Below are 13,208 nucleotides of genomic sequence, written 5' to 3'. Positions count from 1 at the left end.
AGCTGCTGAGCTTTGCTCAAACCAGATGAGCCCGCGCTCAAGCTGGCGACTTCGGGGTCTCAAACCTGGGTCCTTCCACATCCCAGTTTGACGCTCTATCCACTGCGCCACCACCTGGTCAGGCTTGCACGGGTTATTTCACTTACTGGTGTGTTTACTCAGGATCTCTCTTCCTCCTGGAATGCGACCCCACACATTTTACTCACAATTTCTTTTAACCCACCAGGACTCCATTCAGGTGTCACTTCATCCAGGAAGTTCTCCCTAATCCCACAACTGAATTGGGTGTCTCTCTTTCCTGCTCTCAGTATCTTCTGCTTGTCTATTTTGGCTGCTAGAAGATGGTCACCAGGCCGCAAAGCATTCTGTCATTGCTGTCCATAAAATGAGAGTGAGAATAGGACCTACACTTCATAGGTAAGGTTTAAGTGAATTAACACACGTAAAGTGCTTAGAACTGTGTATATAGTAGCAGTGCTCATGGGAAGGATGAGGTATCACCTTAATTTCATCAGAAACTTGTACCACATCTGGCACATAGGAGGCACGGAAGTAAATATTTGCTAATTCGAAGCACCAAATTGCCTGCATGGTCAACATTGTTTAACCATTCCATGATGAAGTTCTTAGCATCTTCATTTTGTGTCATCAAAGTAAGGAAAAGAGTGGCCTTAAAAAATAATCCATTTCAAGAAAAAGAACCAGAGATCCTTGGAGAAATAGCTACTTCTAGGTGTGGGACAGGCAGTGTACAAAATGAGCTTGAAGCTCTCTACACCAGAAAGTGAGAAAGTGCAAGGTCAAGTCAGACACACACAGGATGGGGTACGTCAAAGGGGCATAAAACCAACCGAAAGAGCTTCTGTTGGTCAAAGCCATAACAATTTGAGGACCAAAATGAATAAAATAGCATTAGATTCTAACACAAAGTATAAAATTAATATCCATATGTTCATAGTAATATAAATAAATAAATACATAAATGATAGAGAATCGATAAATTCCTTGTCCAGAAGCATTTCAAATAATTTATTTATTTATTTATTTTATTTTATTTTATTTATTTTTTGTATTTTTCTGAAGCTGGAAACGGGGAGAGACAGTCAGACTCCTGCATGCGCCCGACTGGAATCCACCCGGCACGCCCACCAGGGGGCGAAGCTCTGCCCACCAGGGGGCGATGCTCTGCCCCTCCGGGGCGTTGCTCTGTCGCGACCAGAGCCACTCTAGCGCCTGGGGCAGAGGCAGAGGAGCCATCCCCAGAGCCCGGGCCATCTTTGCTCCAGTGGAGCCTCGGCTGCGGGAGGGGAAGAGAGAGACAGAGAGGAAGGAGAGGGGGAGGGGTGGAGAAGCAGATGGGCGCTTCTCCTGTGTGCCCTGGCAGGGAATCGAACCCGGGACTTCTGCACGCCAGGCTGACGCTCTACCACTGAGCCAACTGGCCAGGGCCTCAAATAATTTCTGTATCAAGTAATTTCTGTAAATACTTTGCCCTTAAAGAGGTAGAGCAAAACTCCACACTGCTTACATATGGGCTGGGCATGATGGTTTCCTTCCAAAGACTACAGTATGGAAAGGGAATGAACAAGAATGACCTCAGCCAGGTGATCAAGGTCAACATCAGCAGGGCTGAGTATTGATAATATGTATCTTTCATATGAAGTGATGAAAATGGCACTTTATATTTGTGGTCTCCCTCCCCCAAAACCTATATAACCTGAGTCTAATCATGAGAAAAACATCAGACAAAGCCCAATGGAGGTATTGAGGAACATTCTACAAAATGTCTCACCAGCACTCCTCCAAACTGCTATAGAAACCATGGAAAGTCTGAGAAACTGTCACAGACAAGAAGGGCCTAAGGAGACCTGAGGACTAAAGGCTATCTATAGCCTAGACGGGATCCTGGTACAGAGAAAGGGCATTAGGAAAAATTAAGAAAGTCTGAGTAAGTGTTCTTTGGTTAATAATAATGTATTAATATTGGTTTATGGATGTGACAAATGTATCAAATACGTAAGATGTTAATAATAAAAACCAAGTCTGAGTTATATGGAAACTCTATCTTTGTAATTTTTAGGTAAATATAAAACTATTCTTAAAAAATGGTTTTTAAAGTATCCATTATATGTCAGGCACTCTATAGGGTGCTTTTCACTCATTAGCTAATTTAATTGTCATAGCAACAGATGAGACTATTGAGTCATGAAGAATTAAGAGATTTGCCTATGCTGCTTTTAAGAGTCTCGGGCTCTACCCTCTACTGACTGAGCTAGCTGGACATTTCTTGCCTATGCAGCTTTTAAATGTCAGAACCAAGATTCAAACCTGGGAGTACCTGCCTCCAAACCTTGTGATCATTTAATGACACTATCTTGTGACTCTAGGACAAGAAGGGTTCTCTCTAAGGTGAGCAATGGCTAGAGGAGGGAGGGGGTGGGTGTCATTATGTAGGACGTGGACGGTGGGTGTGCATGTTTGCATAGCACAGGTGTTCAATACTTGTCCTTTCCTTCCATGATTCTTGCATTTGAAGGGTTCTTGACACACTAATGTTCTGATTCCAACACTTCTGCTTTAGAAATGGCTACTTAATTTCTTTTTCTTTTTTTTTTTGTTCTGAAGCTGGAAACAGGAAGGCAGTCAGACAGACTCCCGCATGTGCCCGACCGGGATCCACCCAGCATGCCCACCAGGGGCGATGCTCTGCCCATCTGGGGTGTTGCTCTGTTGCGACCAGAGCCATTCCAGCGCCTGGGGCAGAGGTCGTGGAGCCATCCCCAGTGCCCGGGCCATCTCTTGCTCCAAAAGAGCCTCAGCTGCGGGAGGGGAAGAGAGAGACAGAGAGGAAGGAGAGGGGGGGGTGGAGAGGCAGATGGGCGCCTCTCCTATGTGCCCTGGCCGGGAATCGAACCTGGGACCTCCGCACGCCAGGCCGATGCTCTACCACTGAGCAAACCGGCCAGGGCCTAATTTCTTAAACAACTCTTGGGCTGCTGTAAGGAATAACTTTTGGAACAGTATCTTCATTTCCCATTCTGCTTTTACGTAAGGGAAGCCTTTTGCTGCGTTTTTGGCCTGGCAATTTCTGTGTCGGGGATTCACTTTTTGAGGTGCCAGGGTCCTCTTGAGTCCAGCAAGGTTGTGGAAATTGTTTGATTTCACATTACATTGTTCAGAAATAAAAAGGAAAAATGGAAGAAAGGGGAAAATTTACATCATTATCCAATTTCCTTTATACTCTTTCCATGGAAGCATTGGTCAGATTTTTAAAAAAAGTATTTTAGAAAAGCAGCTTTAGAAAAGTAGTAATTTGTTTCTAATTCATTTTGATTGTTCTTCCCTAGTGAATTCACACTATGTTATCATCAAGGTTCTCCCCCCTACACACACACACCTCTCTTATGTCTTCTGGCATGAGTTTTACCACATGGGGTGAAGTGAACAAAACCAGTCTGTCCATACACACAACTCAAGGTTTTCTTCCCAGTGTATATGTATTGAATTGGGTATGACTCTGTGTGTGTGTGTGTGTGGAGAGAGAGAAAAAGGAAGAGAGAGAGAATAGCAACCTCGGATTTCCCGTGTTGAGTTCAATCAATGGCCCTGTGTTTGATCCCAAGGGAAGAGCTCCTGTGTATGCCCATCTGGCCACCATTGACCTCTGCCCAGAGTTTCTGCCATTTTAACTACCTGCTCTGCTGGCCCTCTTGCATTCAAATCAACAGCCTGCATACTTCCTGCACTTACCTATCCTGGTCCTCTGAGTTTCTGCAAATTGCACGATGCCGCCACACTTCTGGGGGGGGGGGCACTTGGAGAGATCTCGGAGCCTTCCCCTGGACTCCATTTTTCTGTTTCGTTGCCAGGTCCTGGCAGGTCTGTCTGTGCTTTTTCTCAGACTCCTGTTTCCATTCCTCTCCATTCCTGCTGCTTCTGCCGCACTCAGGTTCTCATTATTTCTCACCTGAGCCCTTTCAGTGATCCCCTAATTAGTCTCCTCACCTCCACTCTCCTGTGTCCATGATCTATCTTCCATCCTTCCACGGGTTTAATTTCCCTAAAGTGCAGCTCTAATCCTGTAACCCCACTGCTAGAAGAGTTAAATGGCTCCCCACTCCCTCCAGGATAACAGGCCCAAATCCTTCACTTCAAGGCCTTTCCCCATCTGGTCCTCAACTACCCTTCCAGACTTATCTCCTATAACTGCCCTGCATGAATTTTCTATCCCAGCCAAATGGATCCTCTCATGACTACACGCCCGTCTCTGATTAGGAGCATCTCTGCCCTAGTGGTATCTCGGCTGTTTGGGTTAACTTATTCATTCCTCTCTGCTGTTAAAAGTTAGGTCCCACATAACTCATCAGGCTATTGCTGGCCACCCAGCCCCATCTAGGTACCTGTTCTCTGAGGCGAACTTGGCAGCTGCCCTCACAATGCACCCCACACCATGCTTTCCTCCCACAAGTAGGGGTCTGCATCACCCATGACCTTCTCTTTCCTTTTGTTTTCAAGGTTATGCTCTCTTTCAGGTGGCTCCACAATCTCTTTTTAAAAATGGCCTCCCCCACGGACAAGTTACTTCTGCCATTGGTTTCCTACATGTGCCCAGAGAAGTCTGAATTCCAGTGCGGAATGCTAAATTGCCTTAAATGGAGATCTTTACTTCCTTTGTTTACGTCCTTTCTTACCTCCTTCCCTCTGCTGACAGCCCACCACACACACACATACACACGTGCACTCACTTCTGAATCTGATTCTGATGAACTGCTACCACAATGATTAAAAAATACAGTGGAACCTAAGGATCATCTGAAGAACTTATTAAATGTGTAGATTCCTGTGTCCTACCCCCAGAGATTCAGAGTCAGCAGGTCTGGACCACCATGGCCCAAGAGCACATCATTTTAACCAGCTCCCTGGATGATTCTAATAATGGTCTGAGGACCACACTTAGAAAAACACTAATTTGTACTCTAGTTCTTCATTCCTATTCCCTTTCTGTCATTTGGGTTAATCTGAACTACTTCCTTTCTCTGAAATCTTTCTTCTATCCCCATCCACATGAATGATTGACTCATGAGGGCAGGGAATTTCATCTATTTTGTTCACTGTTGTATCCTCAGTACCTAGAATAGAGCCTGACATATAGAAAATGCTAAAGAACCTTCACTAGATGAAGGAATGAATTGGTCAAGATGGAATTAAAATGTCACTGCTTCCCAGAAGCTGACTTTGATCACTACCAAAAGTAAGAGCTGCATCTTAATCTCAGCACCTTTCCCTTGTACTTTATCCCATGGGTTGGCTTTTTCTATTAAAGGACCAAATAAATATTTTAGGCTTTCTAGGACATACAGACACTGCTGCAACTACTCAACTCTGCTGTTGTTGTGCCAAAGCAGCCAGGAAGCATATATAAACAAATGGGAATGGATATGTTCCAAAAAAAAAACTTTATTCATACACACAAAAAAACAAAAAACCAGGCAGGTGATAGGCTGGATTCGGCTCATAAGCTGTACTTTGCTGACCCCCTACTCTATTTATGTGTATATGATGTCTCTTTTTGGCTAGATTCCTAGATTATAAATTATTTGAGTCAGAGACAGAATCTTATTAGAAAAGAAATGTGTATGTTGTCTGTATGAATGTTCATATTTGTATATATACATTTACATATGTAGATAGATATACAAAACACACACTTAAGCACTCCACATAGAGTAGTTATGAATGTATATTTAGCTTCTTTGATTTTTAGTTTTCTCATTATTAAAACATTATAGAGCATATATAAAGTGCCTGACATAGTGTCTAATCTATAACACATGCTGAATAACTCTTATTTTTCTTCCTCTCTTCCCTTACAACAGCACTGCCACCCCTCTATACAATGTACTTAGCATTTTATAATATTAAAGGACCATGCTTGAAACTCAATGAAATTCTGAGGTGAATGAGAAGACTGTGTTTAAGTAGAAACCATTCTAGATTGTGAGTCAGAGATAATGTGATCTAGTCCCAAATCTACTCACTCTTTTCTCAATACCCTAACCTTCCCATCCATTTCATCCATTTTTCATGGTTGTCACACCTCCCACATTCCCTGCTCACGTACTCATTCTAATAGCTGATGACCTCATCTCACAGTCCAGTGAAAATGGAAGCCACCACAGCAGACAGCCACCTTCTAACATCAATGTTACAAACCCATCCTCAACTCTGTCCCTGTGCTTCTGCCTCTGCTCCTGCTCCCATGGGTACAGTGTGCCTACACCTGACAAAGGCAGACCCCAGCACTCATTTCTGGGTCCCCGCCCTTCTCCCATGCCGGCTTTTTTTACACATAACTTCTCTCTTTTACCCCATCAATCACCCACCAAACATGCTCTCATCTCTCCCATTGAAAAGCAAAAACAACAAAACAAACCTCTCCTGACACCCACATCTCATCTGACTCCCATTTATTGCTTCATGTCTCTGCAACTTGTGCGGCCAAATTTCTCCAGCAAACTGTCTAGTGCTATTGTTTTCACAGTCTCGCTGCCATTACTCTTTTTGCTTTTCAGAAAACAAAAGTCAAAAGAACAGAAGTATAAAAAGACAAAGAAATATACACACTGTCTCATAATTCACAAACGATGACATTTGGTCTTTTTAACTTCAGATTTCTATAAACATAAAACAAAAGTCCCATGAAGACACAGGACATTCCCTTTCCCATTCACGTGTTTAGTCCACCCCGCATTGGCTTCCATCCCGACCACTCACGAGGCCATCAGTGCCCTCCATGTTGTCAAACCCAATGGACACCTCTCTACCTTCATTTTACCTGTCACTAGGATTGAAGACACGACCTAGGATTGATTGTGTCCTTTCTGAATTGCCCTCTTCTTTTGGCTTTACACAGTTTCGTTCCTCCTGGTTTCCCTCTTACTTCGCTGGCCTCTCCTTCTCCTTCTCCTTGGCTGGTTCCTCCTCCTCCTCCTCTCCTGAGTCCCGGGGTTCTTATATCTTCTCTATCTATAAATTCTCCCCAAGTGAGCTCCCCATGGCTTAAAGTATTATCCAAATGCTAGTGATTCCCAGTTTACATTTTCAGCACAGACCAATATCTTGAGCATTAGATATTATCTGGTTTTCTACCAGGGGTGTCCAATTTAATGCATCTTTGGTGAATCTCTTTATACCACCAGGCCAGTTCCTTTCTGACTCTTCCTCATCTCGGTAAATGGCACCTTCTTGCAGAAGCAAAACTTTTTGGAGTCATCGTTGATTTCTCCCTTTCCATGCTCTCTCTCTACTGCACATCTAATTTATTATCAACCTCTACTGGTTGAACTTCCCAAATCTCTCTCTACTTCGGCTCCACAAACCAGCCTCATTGGGTTGGTTGTAACAACCTTCAGACAGAATTTCTTTCCCCTGTATTGTGAGCCCCACTCCCCGGGTCATTACCATTCCCCAACACACACGCTCCCATGTCTCCTCTCTAAAAGCAAAACAAAAACCATCTCTTGTCTGGATGATTGCAGTAGCTCCTGTTTTCTGCTGATACTCTAGCCCGTACAAATAGGAATCTGATCATCTCCCTTCTGTGTTAGAAACCTTTCCCATTGCTTCCCATTGGTAAAAACAAACAAACAAACAAACAAACAAAAAAGCAAAAAAGCAAAATATAAACGTTACTGCCTACCTCCTGGACCCTAACAAATGCCACTCTTCTGGCTCATGATGTTGCACCCATAAGGTCCCTGCGGTTGACTGAACCCAGCAAGCCCGCCTCTGGCCTCTGTGTTTGCGACCCCCTGCCCCTGCCCTGAGCGCTCTTCAGTCAGGCTCTTTCCAGGCTGCCAGAGTCTATCCTCCAGAGCTCAGTTCAACCATCGCCGCTTCAGAGAGACTGCCCCGACCCCATCTCATATAACATCATACGTGTAAGTGCTAAATTACTCCATTTGATACCGCTCTCTTTATTTCCTTTATAGGCATTAAGACAGCAAGCTATTTCTTGTTTATTAATTACCTTTTTAAAAAAATATTTATTTTTAATATTTTTTTTTAGAGAGAGAGGAAAGAAGAGAAAGAGAGAGAGAGAGAGAGAGAGACAGAAATACCGATCTGTTCCTGCATGCACCCTGACTGGGAATTGAACCCACAACCTCCACCTCAGGATGATGCTACAACCAACCAAGTCATCAGGCCAGGGCTACCTTGTTTTATATTATTATTATTATTATTATTATTATTATACTGTAACAGTTTATGGTCTGTCTTCCACTACTGAGGAGTATAAGTCCCATGAAGGCAAGGCCTTGTCATGTTTACTATATAGTCCTAAAACCTAGTACAAAGCCTCACACCTGGTAGCAGCTCAAACCATATTTGTTAAATGAACTAACAGCACCATCTCATCTCGATGCTTCCACTCAACTGTTTGAAATGCTTCTCTCTTTCTCCACTTGGAAAAGCACTCCTTATTGTCCCAATCCAGCTATTCCTCTGGGAGGGGTCACTGCTTCCTCTGGGCCTTCCTGCTCTTTGTTCCCACCTCTGTCACAGCCAAATCACAGTCACTGCTGTTTATTTAGAACCTGCTCTATGCCAGGTGGAGTGCCTAGGGTTTCAAAAATATTGTCTAATTCCACCCCTAGAATCACACTGGGTGATAGAAATTGCACCTCTCATGGTAGAGGTGAGGAAACTGAGTCTCTGAAAATTTAAGCAACTTGCCGAAGGTCACAAAATAAAGAAGAACCAGGGACTCAAAACCAAGTTTGTCTCATCCAAAGGTCATAGAGCACTGAGTTATATTTATATATGGTTGCACTATAATTTCTTCTTTGGGTCTCTCTTCCCCAATCTTCCGGTGGGCTGGGTTTTTTTTTTGTACAACTCCTCACATCTCATCACCTCACATCTATTCTGTGCTTAATAGGACCTAGCACCTTGTTAGGCACAGAATTGTGCCTAAGAAATATTTGTGGAACACATAAAATCTGTTATCCACAAGTTTATTGCAATATTTTCTGAGTCTGTTATTAACAGCTGGAAAGAAAAAGAGCAAGAGAAAGAAATTCAGATGGATGGCTCTAAGAAACAGGTACACAAAAAGCTAGCAAGGCTAAGTGTGTGGAGTCCCAGACTTTATGTTTTTCACACCAAAGACAAAGCCAAGGTCACTTCCAGAGAAGACAGACATTATGTAATTAGGAAACACAGTGCCAACAATTTCTTCAGAAGCTATTTCACATGGAAACCTGCCGGTGTTTGCTCATGTCCCTGTTCACAAACAAAGGGCCTGCGTCTTGGAAACTGTTTGGCTTTGTTTGTTTGTAACAGCTCAAGTCATTCTTTCCTTGGCAGCCAGCAGCCCGAATTTGCTGGCAGCATTGCCTGGACCCCTGTTTTTGCTGTGGACGGTGGAAAACACGTGCGGAGGTGAATGAGATGTCCAGTGTATGTCTGGGGCATGGTGTTTAGATGACATCATGAGACAATGAAGCCGGTGGGCACCTGCCTCCTGGGGCATGACCCATTTCCATGGATGGTGAAAATGGAGCCTCTGTGAGGACTGTCTGGGGACACATGCAAGGTCAGGACAGACCAGGGCTGCACCTCCCATTTCTATGCCAGGCTTGTTACACTTTCTCACTATTCCTAATAGCAAATTGGTTTTCCCACTTGGCAGATAAGAAAACTAAACCTCAAAGGCATACAGACCTTGTTAAGATGACACAACCAGCTGTGGAGCTCAAATGTCGGCACGGGTTTCTCTGGCCATAAAACCTATGCCGATTTTCCCCTCGTATTATTGATTCAGCTCTTGCCATATTGGTGTCCTTGCAGCTGTGCAATCGTCCCACAGCCCCAGCCCTGGGCTCTCCTCCTTGCTCTGACTTGCGCCTGCCCAGCTCTTCCCAGAGTCTGCACGTCCCCCTCCTTTATTATTTCCAAGTCCTAACTCAGTGTTCCTTTCTGGGTGAAGGCCTTCCCAACAGCCTCTGCTGTTACTCCTTATCTTTTTCCTCTCTTGGTTTTTCTCCATCACACCTCTTACCATCTGACCGAGTGAGTATAGATCTCCATTTGCTTCTGTTACTCTTGTTTATTTTCGTTTCCCTCCAACTAGAAAGTAAAGTCGATGGAATCAGGGAATTTGTCTTTTATTCACTGATTTATATCTAGAGCCTAAACCTGCTTCTGGCATGATGCTTGTGTTCAATAAATACGCATTGAGTAAAGGAAGAATTGTAACTTGCAAACATGTGGACATATGCAGACCAAATACATCAGTATGAAGTTAATGCTTCTAGGGGAAAGTTATGGGGATAGCAAAAGTCAGAACAAAGAGCTGGCAGTACTGAATAGGATAGGCTCTGCTCGAGCCAGACTGTCTGGGCTGCAATGTTAGCCCCACCCTTATTGGTTTTATCACCTTGGATGAGGAACCAGACATCTCTGTGCCTCCGTTTCCTCATTTGTGAAAAAGGGATGATAAAAGTATCTTTCACATAGGGCTTTTTACAAATTAACAAGCTATTATGTATGAGGTATTTAAAACAGTGCCTGGCATATCGTGATGTTGTAATTACTTCCTTTTATTATCATCATCTAGTTAAGTATCAGTTCCCTTGAAGCATCATGCTGTAAATTTTTCCCATGAAAAGACATAAAACAAGGTATAGCTCTCTTCCGGCACCTAGAAAACCACTCAACCATGCTGAAATTATTCTGAGAAGGAAAAGAAAATCACCAACTAAAAACAAAGAAACAACCCAAACTAAACCAAAATCTCAGCCTTCTTATCAGTCCTGGGTCAAAAAGTAGGCCCTATAGCAATATGTTCAGACACTTAGACACTAATTATAAGAGGCAAGTTGGACTTTCCCTGACATGTTAAAAAGGTAAGAAATTATAGGGCAATGAGGCTGGAATAATATGATTTATTTAGGGAGATAAGTGAGCTTTATTAGTTTATTACCATCATGGTTGTTCCCTTCATTTCCTCAGCACCAAGGGTATGGCTGGGGTTCATACTTCAGAGAAACATGTAATATTTGAAGTAAAGTGTTGTTACCAGCTAAATCCTGAAGATCAAGAGTTCTCTTCTTGAAGGCAGGGAGAACTGGACAATTAACCAGATTGTTATTGGGAAGTGTCTGGCCTGTGGCTACAGTACCTGACACATATACTTGAATAGGGTTATCATTCATTACTTTGCTCTTTCCTTCCACAAAGAATATTCATGGATCACATTCATTGTGCCAGGCCCTGAGCTAAGGACTGGGAAGGCAGAGGTCCCTGCCCTCAGGTGTATTTACAGACTAAAAGGTTCTCATGCTGATTGACATTGTGGGGTGGGGTTTGTTTTGTTGTTGTTTTTTTGTACTATATTTTCTACCAGCAAGTGTAATTCTCTTTTTTCTTCCATCTCTATGTTTCATCTAATCATTCATTCAGGATTTGCTGAATACAACATGCCAGATCTTGCTGCTGGGTGCTAGGAGATAGAGTACAATGTCTAAGCTATTTTACTGATATGGAGTCCGTCTTGCTCTACCGAAGATGTAAGGTGGTGGAATACACATAAATAAATTCATTAACAAGTTATAGTTTACATGGGTGTGGGGCTTTGGGTGGGGCACAGACAAGAACTGTATTTTGAGTGAAGGGGATGCATCAGGGAAACACTAGAGACAGGGTATTGGGACCCATAAGTAAGACTTCTCATCAGATATGGCATGAGGTTACATTTCTTTCAAAGAACAATTTAATATTACCATCAGCACCCAAGAGTCTAAAGGAAAGAAAGAAAGAAAGAAAGAAAGAAAGAAAAAAAGGAAGAAAGAAAGAAAGAAAGAAAGAAAGAAAGAAAGGAAGAAAAGTTCATAGGATATGATGAACAAAATGAAAGAGAGAGAGGAAAAAAAAAAAGATTAGACCAGCAATATTCTGAGACCTAAGACTAGAGATTTTCTTGAATCCCCAAATTCACCAACACAGAAATAGCATCTTCACACCCTTCAAGTTAACTGCTGTTTCAACTTTCCCTAAAACTTGATCTCTCGCTAGATGGTCCTTTAATCACTAATGACAGTGACTGCTTATACAATGACAGGTAGAGAATAAAGTCATATTACTTTGGTTTTGACATTTGATTGCTGCTCAAAAACTTCTAACAGCAGCCAGTCTCCTGCAGAATGAAGTTCAAACTCCTCACTGTAATTCTCTTGAGTCTCTCAAGACGGCTCCAGCCTTCTTCCCACTTTCTCTCCTGCTGCTCTTTTCAGGCAGCAACTAAAGCACCACGTTGGACTGTCTGAGCTACTGTAAATGCCAGCTTTGATTTCCACACATCTGAGCCTTGCTCACGGGGTAATTTCTTTCAGCATGCTTTCCCCATCCCCTTGCCCTATGGAAACGCTACCTCCGGTTGGAGTCCACCTCGAATGCTACTCACTTATTTATCCATCTACGTACTTAAAAAAATTTTGTATTGAGGACCCCTACTAAGTGTCAGTCCTCGGTAATAGCAAGATGAACTTGAAATGATTTCTTGTTCAAGGAGTTTCGCAGACTTAGTCAAAGCTGGAGGCAGGAGGGAAGTAGATAACGAGTTTGATGAATTATGTCTCTGATTTCTTCCGGTAGTCAAAAAAAAAAAAAAAAAATCTCGTTTGCTTTCAAACTCCTTAGCCCAGGGCAGACATAGAGTAGGTATTCACTTTTTGGCTTAGTTATTTTGTTGTTTATTTGTATCTCTATGATCACACTTCAGAGGTTTTGCATTCATGCACCAGCGTTTTCTTTATCGGCATTTCCTCTACCGGGGGCGAAGGTCTTGACTGAACTGTTTCTGTGTGCTTTGTTCACAGTATCGTCCACACAGGAGGTAGCCTCAATATTTGCTGAGTATGAGTGAATTGAGACAAAGAAAAGACAAAAGGTGAAGGAGAAAAGATCTGGGAGGCCTAAGTTGTCTATTAATTTGAGTGTTCTAGACCCTATTGCTTTCTCCAGGTTACTAAAGCAAATTTATCTGAGCAAATAAGCTTCCATATTTGCATTTCTTTGAACCCTAATTTGACATGCAAACAAGCCACAAATTAGAGCTGAGTTTTAATCAGCAGTGTTTAAGCAGAAATCCCCATAGCTATTCAGAGACCTACCGGCACTTAAAAAGAAGTTGCATTGGCCAGTGT

Source organism: Saccopteryx bilineata, chromosome 3, assembly GCF_036850765.1.
Source record: "Saccopteryx bilineata isolate mSacBil1 chromosome 3, mSacBil1_pri_phased_curated, whole genome shotgun sequence".
NCBI lineage: Eukaryota > Metazoa > Chordata > Mammalia > Chiroptera > Emballonuridae > Saccopteryx > Saccopteryx bilineata.
Note: the sequence above shows the minus strand (reverse complement) of the source record.